Genomic DNA, 14,220 nt, shown 5'->3' with positions numbered 1-14,220 from the left:
GGTTACATAACAACATAATCACGATACAACAGGGTAATCAAAAGTGTATAAATAGCATTTTTCTGTATCATCTTTGGTCAACCATTAACCAGGAACTACATTATCCCTTGCTGAGAAATGAGCACAGGACTCTGTGAATGATAAACTTATTACATTCATCCGGCCTCTGCGAACACAATTACTTTTGTATTAAGGACCCCCAGGGGTTTGCAACCTGATCCGACCACAGCGAGTTTAACTGGATACTGCAGAAATTCCTCAGTACTGAAATAGCTCCCAGCTGCAGGACGCCGGGTTTTATTTGTGTGTAGAAGGGCATTAGATGTAAACGTGCACGCCTTTTGGAGTTAAAAAAAATAAATCTAATACTAATTAAAAGGTGACATTTATTACATTTGGTTCGTGTTTCAAAATCATGACAACAAATTACATCATAATGTACAGAATTAAATGAATAAACACAACAAATTAGAAATGTGGCCAGAAACCAGAATTAGCCTCAGTTAGCAGTCAACTGAAAAAAACTGAGGGGTTTCCCAACAAGTCCAACACATCAAAGCTAAGAAGTTCTCTTTTTTTCCACCATTTAAATGCCAAATAGCATGTCCTTGAGGCTCTTTTTTCAATTTAAAATACATAAGACACTGATTTGGAAATCATGAAAAGCCTGGTTGGTGCATGTATATATATGGAAAATATATTGGACAAACAAGAGTGAGAGCAAAGAGAAGCCTGCCCCAGAGGGAAGCCCAGGAGACAGCAGGCATAATAACAACTGACCCACTTCCTGTTTAAAAACGGGCAAGTCTCCATCATTGAGAAAAAAGTTTAGAAACCCTGTGATTCAGAGTTTCAAGTGCTTTCTTTAGTTAGCCTTGACCAATCAGCTGGATACACATTTTGTCTGAGGAATAAACAGGGAGGTTGATAAGCTAACTTTATCCTTCTACATTTGGGGTGAAGTTTCATTTATTTTCATTTTTTTGAGTCTAATCAGTTTTAGACATATAAATTCTTTTTGAGTGAATAGTTGTATCAAAAATACATCTAAATTACATTAAAAACTTTATTTCATTCAGACATCTGATGTTAAAACTATAATCTTTACCATTAAAACTTAAGAAATAAAAGGTGATGAGGTTAGAACATACTAAAGATATGAAAGCCATTTTCTACAACTTGTCTGGTTAATGAATTAATTTTCCTGTTTAAAGTTTGAAAGCTAATCAACTGAGACGTCTACTGAGGATTCTGCCTGTCAGAGAGCTGCAGCTCAGGCTCCAGCAGCCATCTCTGTCCTGCTGCACAATGAACTGCCCTCAGACCAGCTGACCACAGACACAAAGAAACTCACCCACAGAGGCCCCTGTGCTCCCTCTACGACAGAAGTGACTCTGTGACTCTGCAGGATCCATGCAAAGCTTTTCAGAAAAGTTCCAACTGATTTAAAACATGATTCAAACACAAATTAATCCAACTGGAAATGTAAGTAATAAACAGACAATAACACTTTTAATGCAAAGCCGACACTTATAAAGCCCTTTTAATGCAAGTTTTTGTCAAGATTTGGTGGTTTGAGAGGTGGTGAGGATTAACACTGAGACCCAGGTTATGGTGATGATGATGAAGATGATTTAATAAAGAGAGCTCAAACAGTCCAATACAGGTGACACGGCAGAGAGTATAGCACACAGCTAATTACCGGTAGCAACTGACACACTGACGACTGAAAACGAGAGCTGAGCAGACCAGGACTTCTCAGTTCAACTGGAGAGCCGACACACACAACAACTGACATGCGACGACAGTAGACGAGGACCCGACAAGAGACAAAGACAACAGGTGGGCTCAAATACACAGGGAGAGTAAACGGGTAACTAGACACACCTGGGAAGCAAACAGGGAAGACAGAACAGGAACAGGACTAAACACAGAAAACCTCAAAAATAACTACACAGAAATCACAGAACATAGCAGTTTTAATGCAACTTTGCACTTAATGTGTCATTATTTACCAAATTACACTTCATGACAACAGTCATAAACATTCATGAAGACTCCACCATGTTCCTGATAGGTGTTATGTCATGTTTATGACAGTTTCATGTCAGCCTTATACACACCCCCTCATATAAAAGTATTTTCCCAAGCGGTTATGAATCAGGACATGAAACTAAATCCCTGATCTGATTCTAAAATTATTTTTACTGGAGGGTTAGCAGGTTTGTGCTAACCCTCCTCATACAGGCGTTCTAAGAAGGGAGGACATCAGTTACACTGGTAACTGTTTGGCCTCATCGAGTGTGTGAAGCTCAGCTACTCAACAAATGTGTAAGCGGAGTTTTCTCTGGCTGAACAGAGCATAGAGTAACGCAGCAATGGGCTCCCTAGCCAGTTGCTGCACACTGCTGACAAGTTGGCTGAACGAAAACTACCACAGTTTTTCTGAGCTGACATGAAAAATTAAATCAGGAACATTTCCAACCATCAAAAACATGGAATCTGTCATATAACTGTAATACTGACTGTGGTGGCTAATAGCTTCTTTTAACAGTTTTACTCTAAAAGCACAGTGTCAAATTGGTTTATTACTCTACGCAATATGTGCCTGAATACTAATCCATTATTTTGTTGGGTATTTACTTTAGATTTCTGCATCTATGTATCAAAATTGAAATAACATATAATGGTTGTCATCAGTAATCTGTACTATCTTATCCTTCCACAATCAAAGGGTGACGGACGTTAATCTCTTGTGGTTTTTGTTATTCCCAACTGTAATAATCTATATGTAATACTTTTCAGTTACAGTACGAATATCTATTCATTTTCTATTTAAAATTAAGAAAAAATATAAAAAAACATATAAAAAAAAAACATCTGTGATAGTAATTTGAGACCGAAGATAAAGATCAGAATAAAATTATATGTTTATTTATCTTATACCAAAAACACAAAAACGCCCATTTTCTGGCCTGAGTTATTGCCTGATTATCAGCAGCTTCGAAAAAAGTTACTAAAAATATGCAGACAATGTCTTAAATATTTAGGACATGCAGTAAATGGACTGAACTGGGAATCAAACTGGGACAATGGCATTGAGAACCAGGGGCTCTTTAAATGGTGCTCAGTTTCTACCACTGAACCACATGGTCCCCCAGTGGAAAACACCTTGTTTCCCAAAAACAGTATGTCCATTACAAAACTTTTTTTTGTTTCATTTCCACAATTGTCCATGACAAAAACTGTGATAAGCTTGTTAGACAATTTCAAAATCTGACACAATAAGCACTATAAAGCCAAACAATGTGCTATCTATGCTGGCTAAGCAAACAGAGTAACAAAATCTATCAGCAGGCCAAACATAACACTTTATGGCAACATGGTGACTAGTGTGTTATCTCTGAAAGTTTGGGGGCTTGGCAGAAGCACATTAAAAAGAATGTGCTGGATAAGCAGGTGGAGCAGGTAAGGCAGGCAACGCAAACAGGTTTTCATAATCAGGACACAGGCCTCCATTTGACTGGTAAAAACCAAATATGCAAATATTATTCAAAGATTAACCCTCCCTGCCCCCCACTCGCATACTTGTGTTTGCTGTTTACCTAACACAGCCGAGCTTTGGGCTGTTAGCAGTTACACAATGGCCCCACTCAGTCGGACAACGTGTTCTCACATACAGTGCCCTACAGTGGTTTTCATAAACCCTGATGTAATTCATAATTTGTTACAATAAAGCCATAAACTCGTGTATTTTGTTGGGATTTTGTAGAAAAGTGTGCCCAGCATGTGTATCCAGCTCCTGTCTATTCTCTGATCTAAATCATTATCTTGTAGCTTTGACTTTATGTTTAAGTGTTTTGCATGTAAGCAAAAGCTTGTTTTTTGTTTGTTTTTTCTAAATAAAGTAACTTCTTCTGAATGTTGGCCATGTCCCCTGTAACACGTGGATCTCTGCAGCTCCTCCAGAGTTACTTTCTGTCTCTTGTCTGCTTTTCTTAAAGCTCCCCTCATCAGGTCTGCCACTTTTGGTGGACAGCCATGTTTTTCTGGATTTGTTAAAGTGGTTCTTTCTATTTCAAGAGCTGCCTGACATGTTCATCTTACAATATGATGATTTACCACAGAAAATCTTAATAAAGCACAGAATAGGATAGCGAGGTTTTAATAGTTTTGGAGTTTAGTTTAGTTTTATTTCATTGAAACGTTTTCTTTGTAATTTTAAGTCGTGTTTGCTAGTTTTTATTACTTATTAGTTAAATATTGTTCAGATTTGAGTTTAGTTTTTATAAGTTATAGAAGTGGTTTTAGTTTTTTCCATACTTTGAGTAATTTTTAGGTGTAGAATTCAAAAAGGTCAAAGCGTAGCATTGTGACTATGTATGCATCAATTGAGTAATGATACCATTTTCAAAAAATTTATTCAACTATTGTTGAACAATAACTGACTGTGGCGTTTTCTCTCAACTTTTGCCATTTTGCAGACCAACGCACGCGCAGCCAGGAGAATTATGGAGTGCTGTAATTTGCCGACTGACATAAACTCCTTGATGGGAGAAAAAAAAAAATTCACATCAGTTTGAAAGGCTAATTATATTCATAAATGTGCATGTTTTATTTAGTTTTATAAACGCAAAATATAGTTTCAGTTAGTTATGGTTTTCCCCATTAATTACTGTTTTTATTTATTTCAGTTAACGAAAATATTTTCTCACCATCAGTTTTCATTAGTTAACTATAATAACCTTTGCAGTGTACACCACTGTTCTCATACAGACACCTGTGCAATGTTCTCACCACTCACCTGCTGTTAGTCTACATTGATAACTGATGAAAGAACAATGAGTGGGACTCTTCCAAATGTAACAAAAATTTGCATGCAGCACAAACCCAGCTGTATGAAGTCACAGCATTAAATATCAGTGAATAATTCCCGCTGAGCTCTAATGCTACCTGAGAGTGCTGTTGGTCTAAACCACCTTTTCCCCAGACATATTTGAACATAGTTCAGTTTTGTTTTGTCATCAAATAGTTCTCCTCCCACAACCAGACTGGAAAAATAAGCCCATCTTGAAGTTGTTATATCACAAAGATTTAGAGTCAATACCTCTTATATAATGATATTACATATTTAATCCCAAAGCGAGAAGAATATGCAAGGGAAGAGGTGCCAACCTAACGACTTGCCACAGGCGATTTTTGCAGATGCCTAAGCACCAATTATGAGCGCATGACTTGCAACTGTAAGCCACTGCCCTTAATTAAAAACCCTTCAGGAAAACAATTTCACTGTTAGGTTTGAGTTAATCAGAACACCAACATGAAACCTTACTCTTTTTATATCCAGAGAAACAATCTTAAAATCTCAACATCAACACTCAATCCAATTCCCCTTGGACACTCTACATTATTGAAAGTAGGTGTTTTTCCCCTCTTGTAATTGTTGGATCCCCGGGGGGAGTTGTTTGGTTCTTTGCAGAACAAAACAAGATGTAGAAGTGGGGTCCAATCACATTCCTCGCACGGCTCAACCGGTCTAACATCGGGCAATTATGGTTAAAAAAAAAGGATTGTTGTTGACTACAGATCTCAACATCTTTACTATAAACACAGCACACACTTATTGTCTGTAAATGCAGATATACTTGGCAAAACCAAAACCAAGTATTTTGCAGACAAAAGCCCAAATAGGAGAAATACCAAAGAATGAAAAGAACATAAGCTCTGAAAAATCACAGTTTATATGACATGGTGTGATATAAGTATCAGACATTTCTGTAATATGCCTTCTTACACCAGCCATGATACTTTAGGAAGCAGGAAGTGGAGAGCCCATATATATACAATGGGCTGCCCTTTAGGGTTGCACCTTCAGGACAACAAGGAAATGTTTGCTCAGTGTTGGATGGGAGATTTGAATTGCAAACCAATCCACCAGGCAGACACAGAGATAGTGTAAGAGCTAACAATTAGCACTCACATTTCCCACACCCCACTGACGTGGCTGACCGAGAAGTCAGCAGCAGACTGGAGAACAGGCGTGTCAGATTGGATCAGAGATTGCTTAGCTTCTGAGATGTTCCCAGGAAGTTTGAAAATTTCAAAATATGAGCTACAAATAAGCTAATGTCCCCTTTAGTTTTGTATTAATTCAGATCAACTTGTCAGGATTCCTATACATTTTTCAAATCAAGACTCGATACTTTTCAGACTCAAATTTCTGGAACCTTATGTTCTTTTTAAACCCATTTATGGAAAAAGAAATACAAAAGATCCAAATGAATTTGTGGTGACAATTTCTAGTGCTCTAAGAATATAACTGAAGGATTGATAGATCATGAAAAAATAGAAATTGTTAGAAGTAAGAAATTACTTCCAGAGTAGATCTACAGCAAATAAACTGCTGTCCACCTATCATTCTTCCAAATCCAATCATCTGACTTTTCTGAGCCCATTTCCTCCTTATCTCCACCGCCTCCCACTCATTCCTCTGAGGAGGATCAGTTACCTCCAGTCAGATGCAGACAATGTATCGAGTGTTTTCTTAAAGTTTCTCCAGCGCGTAAAAAGATGTGGCAGCACATCTGCTTCTGCAGTTTCTAAAACATTGTGAAACGTCACAGCAATCAAAGTAAACACTGACAGCTGTCTAAGTAGAGTTTATCCTAGTCGCTATGTTGTACATGATTGCGGATTGCATTTTTTAAGAAACGCAGCAGCTGTTAAAGGAGTCACATATGGTCTTTTACTCGTTAAAGTGTAATATGAGATGAGAAAAATGCAGACCAATTAAAATAAAATGTGGCCTGATAAAATCTCTATGTATCTCATTTCACTATTTTTCTAAAGCCTGAGTGTTTAGGTTTGTGTGAAAAGATTTAGAAAATCCTCCCTTAAGTGGGTATATTTTACCTTAAGGTTAGCATCAGAATCTGAAATTAATTATAGAGTACAACCCAAGGATTACCTCATACTTAAGTGTTTTCCATTTTCAATCATGTAAGGTATGTGCTGGCTTTCACCCTACGTGTCACATCTAAATTATGAATTATTTAGCTTCAGCAAAAACAGTGCAGAGATTTTAGCTCTCAGCGGGTATGATAATGGACTTTAATACTCACATACTGACGATGAATTAAAAAAATAACCTTTATCCTATGGCCTACTTTCTTCAACTTTGTCACAAGTGAAGGGAATCATTAACATTCTTAGCACAAAGGCAGAAATTATTTTATTATTTAGGAAAACAAAAGTCACGGTAGTTCCAGATAGTGTTCTCTGATCTGGCTCAAAAGTTTATTCTTTATTCTGCACAAAGTTTAAAGTAAAAATATCAAAGAAATATGTTGTTTTATTCAGAATACTTGCATTCTTTCATATTTTGCAGCATGGACTTTTTCCTATTCAGCCCACCTCTATCTAGATCATCTTATAAAACAGACATTGGAGAGAAAGAACAAATGTGTGTCTAATGGGCCAATAATTGCTAAATCCACCCACACCTTTTGTTACAAATCTATTGGGTCTGATGAAATGACACCTAAATTACCTGGTGCTCAGTCTTAACAGTCTTGCTGTTGAAACTAATACAGCAACCTAATAGCACCGATAATCACATTCAGGAGTCAAGTGATTTCTAATCTTCATTGTGCAGCACCTCATCTGCCACCGTGGTTAATTTTGGGAGACCAGATCACAATGGAGTCATTTTACTGCTGCCAATGAATGTTTCCCACCTCTGTGGAGAGACGAAGGTGGAGGAGGAAGAGGAAGAGGAGGAGGAGGAGAAAAGGTAATGTTGGTGAAGAGGAGGTCTAATACAATTAATCAAAAGATTAAACATCACAAGAAAGCAAATCCTGGACTTTGCAACTTGGGAAGAACAAAACTTTTGCTTTCTTGTATATAAACTGACTTTTTGCTTTGTATTCTACTCAGTAGTATTCTTTATTTAGTTAATTTCTTTACAGTTACAAAAAAAAAAAATACTATAAGAATTTTCAAGGGCTGAAGCCAGAATTGTCACATGAACTTTGGTTGAAAAACAACAAAAATGCTTACTATGTTTAGTGTGGCATTACAACATAACAAAATAAGCAACCAAAGCTCTAATTTAACTGAGTCACTGCTCAGGTTCTACTTGCACATTTAGACCTGCAGCTGGTACGTCCAGCCAAGTCAAACAGCTGTAAATGCTTTTTATTACCGACATAACTTAATGAGTCTGCTGCTGGTTCAGGTTTCAGTGATAACTCCTCACATGCGTCTTTTCATCTGTGAAACCTGAGAGGAACCTTTAACAGACCCTGCTGGCATGAAGCATCAGTGTGCAAACAATGCTGAACTCCATATATTGCTGGTCTTTTTCCATGAAGTGCATTCAATACAGGAAACAATGTGATTAAAAGAAAAGTTAGATGAAGGGAAAAAACCAGTTATGGTTTCAAAACGACTGGAGAGTTGGGTGTGAATAAAGGAGCATTACCCATCACTCTTATTAATGTAGCACTGTCTTAAAGCTATATGCATGCTAAGCAAGTCTGATAAGCAGCAGACTATTTGTGTTAACCTAAAAAAAAAATTGATATTTTTTTGTCTGTTTAATAAGGAATTGAAATTACTACAAAACTTTGTAGATATGTTACATTTTTACTTGAGTCTCTGCATTATAACTAAAATAATAAATACCTGCCATTAACAACAGTTTTCAGAACTGTTGTTCATATGTCATTTTAAAAAAAAATTCAAATTATGGCTTTGAAACCACAGGAATCTTATTTATACCTGTTTTCTTCATCTCCTGGTTTTGAACAATTATGAAGAATAGTCATAACTGATACAATTTCCTGCTGTTTCACCATCTTGAAAACAGGTGTGGCAAAAAACAGACGAAAGAAAAGAAGATTGCCTAGCTAATAAACTGGCATGTAAAAAGTGCTAATATGAAAACTACGTGTTTGCTACCGTTAGGATAAAAAAAACACTCTTCTGACTGCAGTGGAGCTTTTAAAAATGTTTTTTGTATCTCAGCTTGCTGCAGCAGCAAAAATCAGAATCGAGAGTATTCAAATCTAAAACAGTATTCTGATAAGACACTGGCTTTTTTCCTCCTTCTCGTCAATCAGCACCTTGATGTAATGTGGTAACAATGTGGGGTCAAAGCTCCAACCTGTCAGCCAGTCACTGCAATGTTTTTCAGGCAGTAGTGTTTTTGTTTACTCCACATTACATGATCAAAAACTAACATAATCTATATCCATACCTGTTACCACTGCTTTAGATACACAATACTAAAATAACTGTTCTTGAGTTTTGTGTTCAACAATTTCTGTTAAAAATGTTCATAAATATATCAACCATTACTTATAGAGCACTTTTCATACAATCATTTGTCTGCACGTTAAAACAAACAGAAATAAAAGACATAATGGAAATTGGTACGCAGAGTAATTTTGAATAAATTGTAACTTGACGAATAAAAACAGGACAAAAATTCTAATATATGGAAAAAATCAAAGTAAAGACAAATGTAAACTACCTCAATTGGATAAAAATGTAAATCTTGACAAATAGATCATATAAATTTTAAAGTAGGTAAAATGATCAAAAATTGTGTGGTTTTTAACCCATTCTTGCACTATTGTGTTGTGTGATCCTGCCAAACCACAATGGGGGCCTAAAATAGCCAAACAACAGGGAAGGAGAGGCCCAAGGTAGCACTGACACATAACCAAACTCAATATCCTGAGGAATTCTTGTATCATCCAAAAATAACCGCTGGCGGCCATTTTTCTTCTTTATGTTCCTCATTCTTGTGCTATATATGGGCTTAAGGAGCCTTTCTGCTCACTTGACAAAAGAGGGAGGGTCTCATAAGAGATCACAGTTACAGGCGAGTGAGTGAACAAACTCAGGTTTCACAGACCCTGAAATGTAGAAAAAAAGACAAAAAATGGACTGTATAGAAGAGAGAGTTCACATTTTAGTGACGTGAATGGGCAGAAGAAGGAAGTAAGGGGAAACTTAAACCTACTCAGAACAGGGTGAGCAAAGTGCACAACAATAAACCCTTTGAAACTTAAAAAGACGACGGTTTCCATTCGTCCAGCTGGTTAACCTTTTCCGTGGTATTTTAATCATTTATTCATCCTGCAGAGAAATTACACCCTGAATATGCCAGCCGACAGTGGACTGTGGCCTCTCTCAACAGAATCAAATAAGCTGCTCTTATTCTTCTTGTCAGTGTTGGACATGACCTTTGCAGTAGTTACAACTGCAAAGGTGATGTCACCTTACATTGTAGCAACGACACGTATGCATTCATTAACTTCTACAACAAGCATCAATCTTTTTATCAGCCTTTTCCAAGGACGTTATCGTCAAACAATCAGCTGATGAACGGCTATCAAAGCTGATGACTAACCTCCGTGCTCTCTTGTGTTTATTTATTAGGTGACAGTATCACCATGGCATCACAAAGCTCTAAACGAGTAACTTCTGCATGACATAATCTCCCAGAATGAGCAGGTAAAACTTCCCGTGTGTTTCATGCTGCTGATGTGTCTGGAGGACTTTGATCAGCCAAGAGCTCTTTACTTTTAACGTTATCAAATAAGCACTAACTAAATCTTAATTTAACATTTCAGTGTATCCTGCTTCCAGCAATAACAGCAGCAGAATTTAATCCCACTGAACTGGTTTACACTTAATATGATCAATGATTCATTTATTCTGAATGTCTGTAGGCAGTTTGAGTTGTGCTCCGCTTCTGCTCCTTCCTTATCACCTTAAAGACGTGTTTATTTCCTGAAAACTTCAGGCAGGTACAAAAGAAGAGGATTCCATTACAGGAAGGTGTGAACAACATAAGGGTTGGAATAACAAAAACTAACGAACTGTTAACTGATTTAAAGCTACGACACCTTCCTGATACATCCTACTCAGCTCAGAGTAACACAACGGCCATAGCTGTCAGTGGAAAGAGCTCCTGACAAATATCAGGGAACATTTCAGCACATCTCCACTGATCCCTCATTACCAGACCAGGCCATCCCTGCAGAGGTGGGCTGAGTAAAAGGTCACATAAAGAATGTAAACATCCGAGTCTCTGCCTCATACTCAAATGCACAAAAAGTAATTTTCCACTGCTTGAAAACCACACCACACAGTCCCCCTTCCTCTCAGCCTAAAGCTAGCACCATGGCTACACAGAACAAATATTTTTTCTGTTTTTTTTTTTTTTTTTTCCCTTAGATAAAGAGAGATGGTTGAAAACAAGGCTGACGAAAGAGGTCGGGTTTCACCCCACTGGCTACGTTTACAAGACTTCTGTTATTTTACTATAGCCGTCACCTTCTATTTACTTCCACCTTTTGTTTCCGCCTCTTTCTTCTCTAATCTTAAAGCAAACACAAAAAAAACAACATCAACTTAGGCTTGGATTAATCACCTCCGCCAGCTACAGGACATTACGAAACATGTGCATACACTTCCACAAACTGGATTTGCATTACTGGGGTATCGGTTGTTTTAACTGTGGAATAGACTTGGATCAACAGGTGCTTCTGTGGTAACCATTGGCTGCATCCTGTTGAATATGCATTGTCTTGTATAAAAAAATACCTCAGAAATCTGAAAAGAAACATGAATCCAGCTCAATAAGCTGTCTTCAGAAGTAATTTAATTAGTTAATAAAGCTAAAATCTGCTTAATCACAGAATAAGGAGATTTTACCCTCAAAAAAGCCTCAGAGGTATTTTGGAGAACATTAGTGAGCAGACAGCATCATGAAGAACAAGATTAGTTGTGTACTCCACAAATCTTACTTTTTTTGAACAGTTGAAAGTAACTGTTATGTTTCAAAGGAGGCCAGAAGTTTGCAGCTGGCTGTGTAAGAGCCACAGCAAACATGTAGAGAGGTTGCCTGTCCACATTAAAACCAAAATTAAACATTTTGACCCGCATGCAAGATGTTATGTGTGCCAAATGAGAAAAACAGGTCGCACCTGTTGCAGGCTGCCAAAGATGAAATGGCAGGTAAAGTTCAGACAAAAGTTCACCTGAGAATCTTCTGCAATACCAATAAGTTCTTCAACAAGTGCGACTCACTTTGAGCCATTTTGAAGGAAGATCTTGTGAAACAATCGGCCTCTAGATGTGCAAAACTTGCAGTTCTAACTCTAACAAAAACTCTAAAGCATTGTCTGAAGGAGGTTGAATACAAACGCACTGCACACTTTTCAGTTTTCCCTCCCACTTCTTAATTATGCATTGCTTTATACTGGTCTACCACATTAAATCCAAGTAAATTATATAGAAACGTACTGTTCTATCTCCACAACAAGCTACAAAAGTTCAAGATGTATGTATACGTTTGCAAGACGCTGTACATACATGCATTTCACATCCAAGATCCAATAAAAAGGGTCTCTGTGCAGGCCAGGTATCACAGCATGTGGGGAGGCACAGCCAGCGGGCTGAGCATCACATCCGAGCAGCAGCAGAGCTCAGTGTGCTCCTCCTTCACACACCATCTGACCAACGCACCGTCAGCATGAGTGCATCAATTTCTGCCGCTGCACAAAACCCCAGTGTCTGGTTTCCTCTCAGCAACCCTGGCCAAAGCACTGCTGCCCATTGTTCCCACTTTAAATAAAACATAGCCCACTCATTTGGTAAAAAGGATCCTCTTGTGCATAATTCAAGAGACGGGTATCAGTTTAAGGGAAGTTTTTTTCTCTTTCTTTCTGTCTTGTAAAGTAGCCTCCTCTTCTACACAGACTGTACAGCAATTAGAAGTGTTATAACAGTATTTAGAGCTGTCCCCGGTGTTTTACGCCAGCCATTGCATCAGGCTAAATTGTTATCTACGGTTCACGTTGTTTGAAAACAATGAATCACGAAAAGTGGAGATGTTTTCGCCTGCCTCTTATCTGTTGTTTTCTAATCAGTTAATCAACGCAGCCCGACTAGTCATCACAGCAGGTTTCGAGAGAAAAGGCAACAAAAACTGTAACTGTAAAGGAAGAGTAATAATAGTCTTTGACAAATACATATTGATTTGTTTTGCCACATTCGACAAAACAACTGAGAGCAACTGTAGATCCACCTCAAGGACACGCGATTTTCCAACAGTACAACTTTAATAACTATAACTGCAAAAATGTGTTAAAAGTAAATAATATTTATTCACATAGATATCCCCTTAATAAGTGAATTATTAAACAAAAAGCCAAATGTTGACAACCGAAACTGAGACGTAAGGGCGATACCGACATGCACCTGCTGCTGCCGAGAAATTTCACTTACCTGACAACATTCCCGCTCACTTTGGGTTCTTATAACTTTTCTTGTTTTCCTCGACTGAGCCGCCTATCCTAGCGAGAGAAACAGCGAAAATATAACAGCATGACCTCACAGGAACAAGTCCTTTCCCTGCGCCATGAGTGGTGTGGCTGGTAATAAGCTTTCCTTTCCCTCTGCTAGCAGGGAGCTTACCTTATTCCCTTCCCTGGGGAGAGAATAGGCTGGAAGGTAACGGAGAAACGATCAGACCAATCAGATGCCGCGGTGGGCGGGTCCTTGGAAAGCAGGAAGCTGCATTGGTCAGTTGATAATTCATGGAAGACCACTGAAAAAAATGTCCCCTGTCCTGTTTTAATGAGGACAGGATCATCTTTAATGATCAACAAGACCAACAGAATAAATTTCAATAACACCAGATACAATGTAGCATCTAGGTTTTCTTTAATTAAACTAACAATAAACCGATAAAGTAAACTCTTAATGCATGCATTGTCTAACATTAAAAGACATATGATTAAGTATCAAAAGACAAAAAACCCCATCAAATTATCCTTAAATAAATAACTATACATATTTAACAGACTGTTGTTTCTGGTTTAGTATATATCACAATGCATTTATTAAAAGTAGCACTGCTTTCTTTTTATTAATTATCTGACAAAAAATATAGTAAAGCTAGTCTTGAATCTTTAAACAAATGGTGCATACGGTAAACAAAACAACTACAGGGCAACAAAAAAGATTACCAAATTTATGCAGCAAAAGAGAAAGTTTCAAATCGACAGTATTATGTATTTTCCAGGGCCATAAAGTGCCTTTTATAGCACAATTAAGTAACTATGTTACCTTCAGTTGTCTTAATGCCATATATATCAAAAGAAGGAAAAGAACCAGAGATCTCTTTTCAGTACTTAT

The 14,220-nt window shown here is 37.6% G+C and overlaps 1 protein-coding gene across 3 annotated transcripts in view; it reads right to left on the bottom strand.

Moving 5' to 3' along the window:
- The window catches only part of shroom1 (shroom family member 1), a 32,427-nt gene extending 18,924 nt beyond the window's left edge, over positions 1 to 13,503 (bottom strand). For all 3 annotated transcript variants that reach the window (XM_007562033.2, XM_007562034.2, XM_007562035.2), the window contains exon 1: positions 13,309 to 13,503. The gene's annotated coding sequence lies outside the window, so the exon portion shown is untranslated. The remainder of the gene's footprint in view (positions 1 to 13,308) is intronic.
- Between the last annotated feature and the right edge of the window lie 717 nt (positions 13,504 to 14,220).

The sequence above is a fragment of the Poecilia formosa genome, unplaced genomic scaffold (genome assembly GCF_000485575.1).
Source record: "Poecilia formosa unplaced genomic scaffold, Poecilia_formosa-5.1.2 Scaffold133, whole genome shotgun sequence".
Lineage (NCBI taxonomy): Eukaryota > Metazoa > Chordata > Actinopteri > Cyprinodontiformes > Poeciliidae > Poecilia > Poecilia formosa.
Note: the sequence above shows the minus strand (reverse complement) of the source record. Positions and strands in the feature narration are given on the sequence as shown.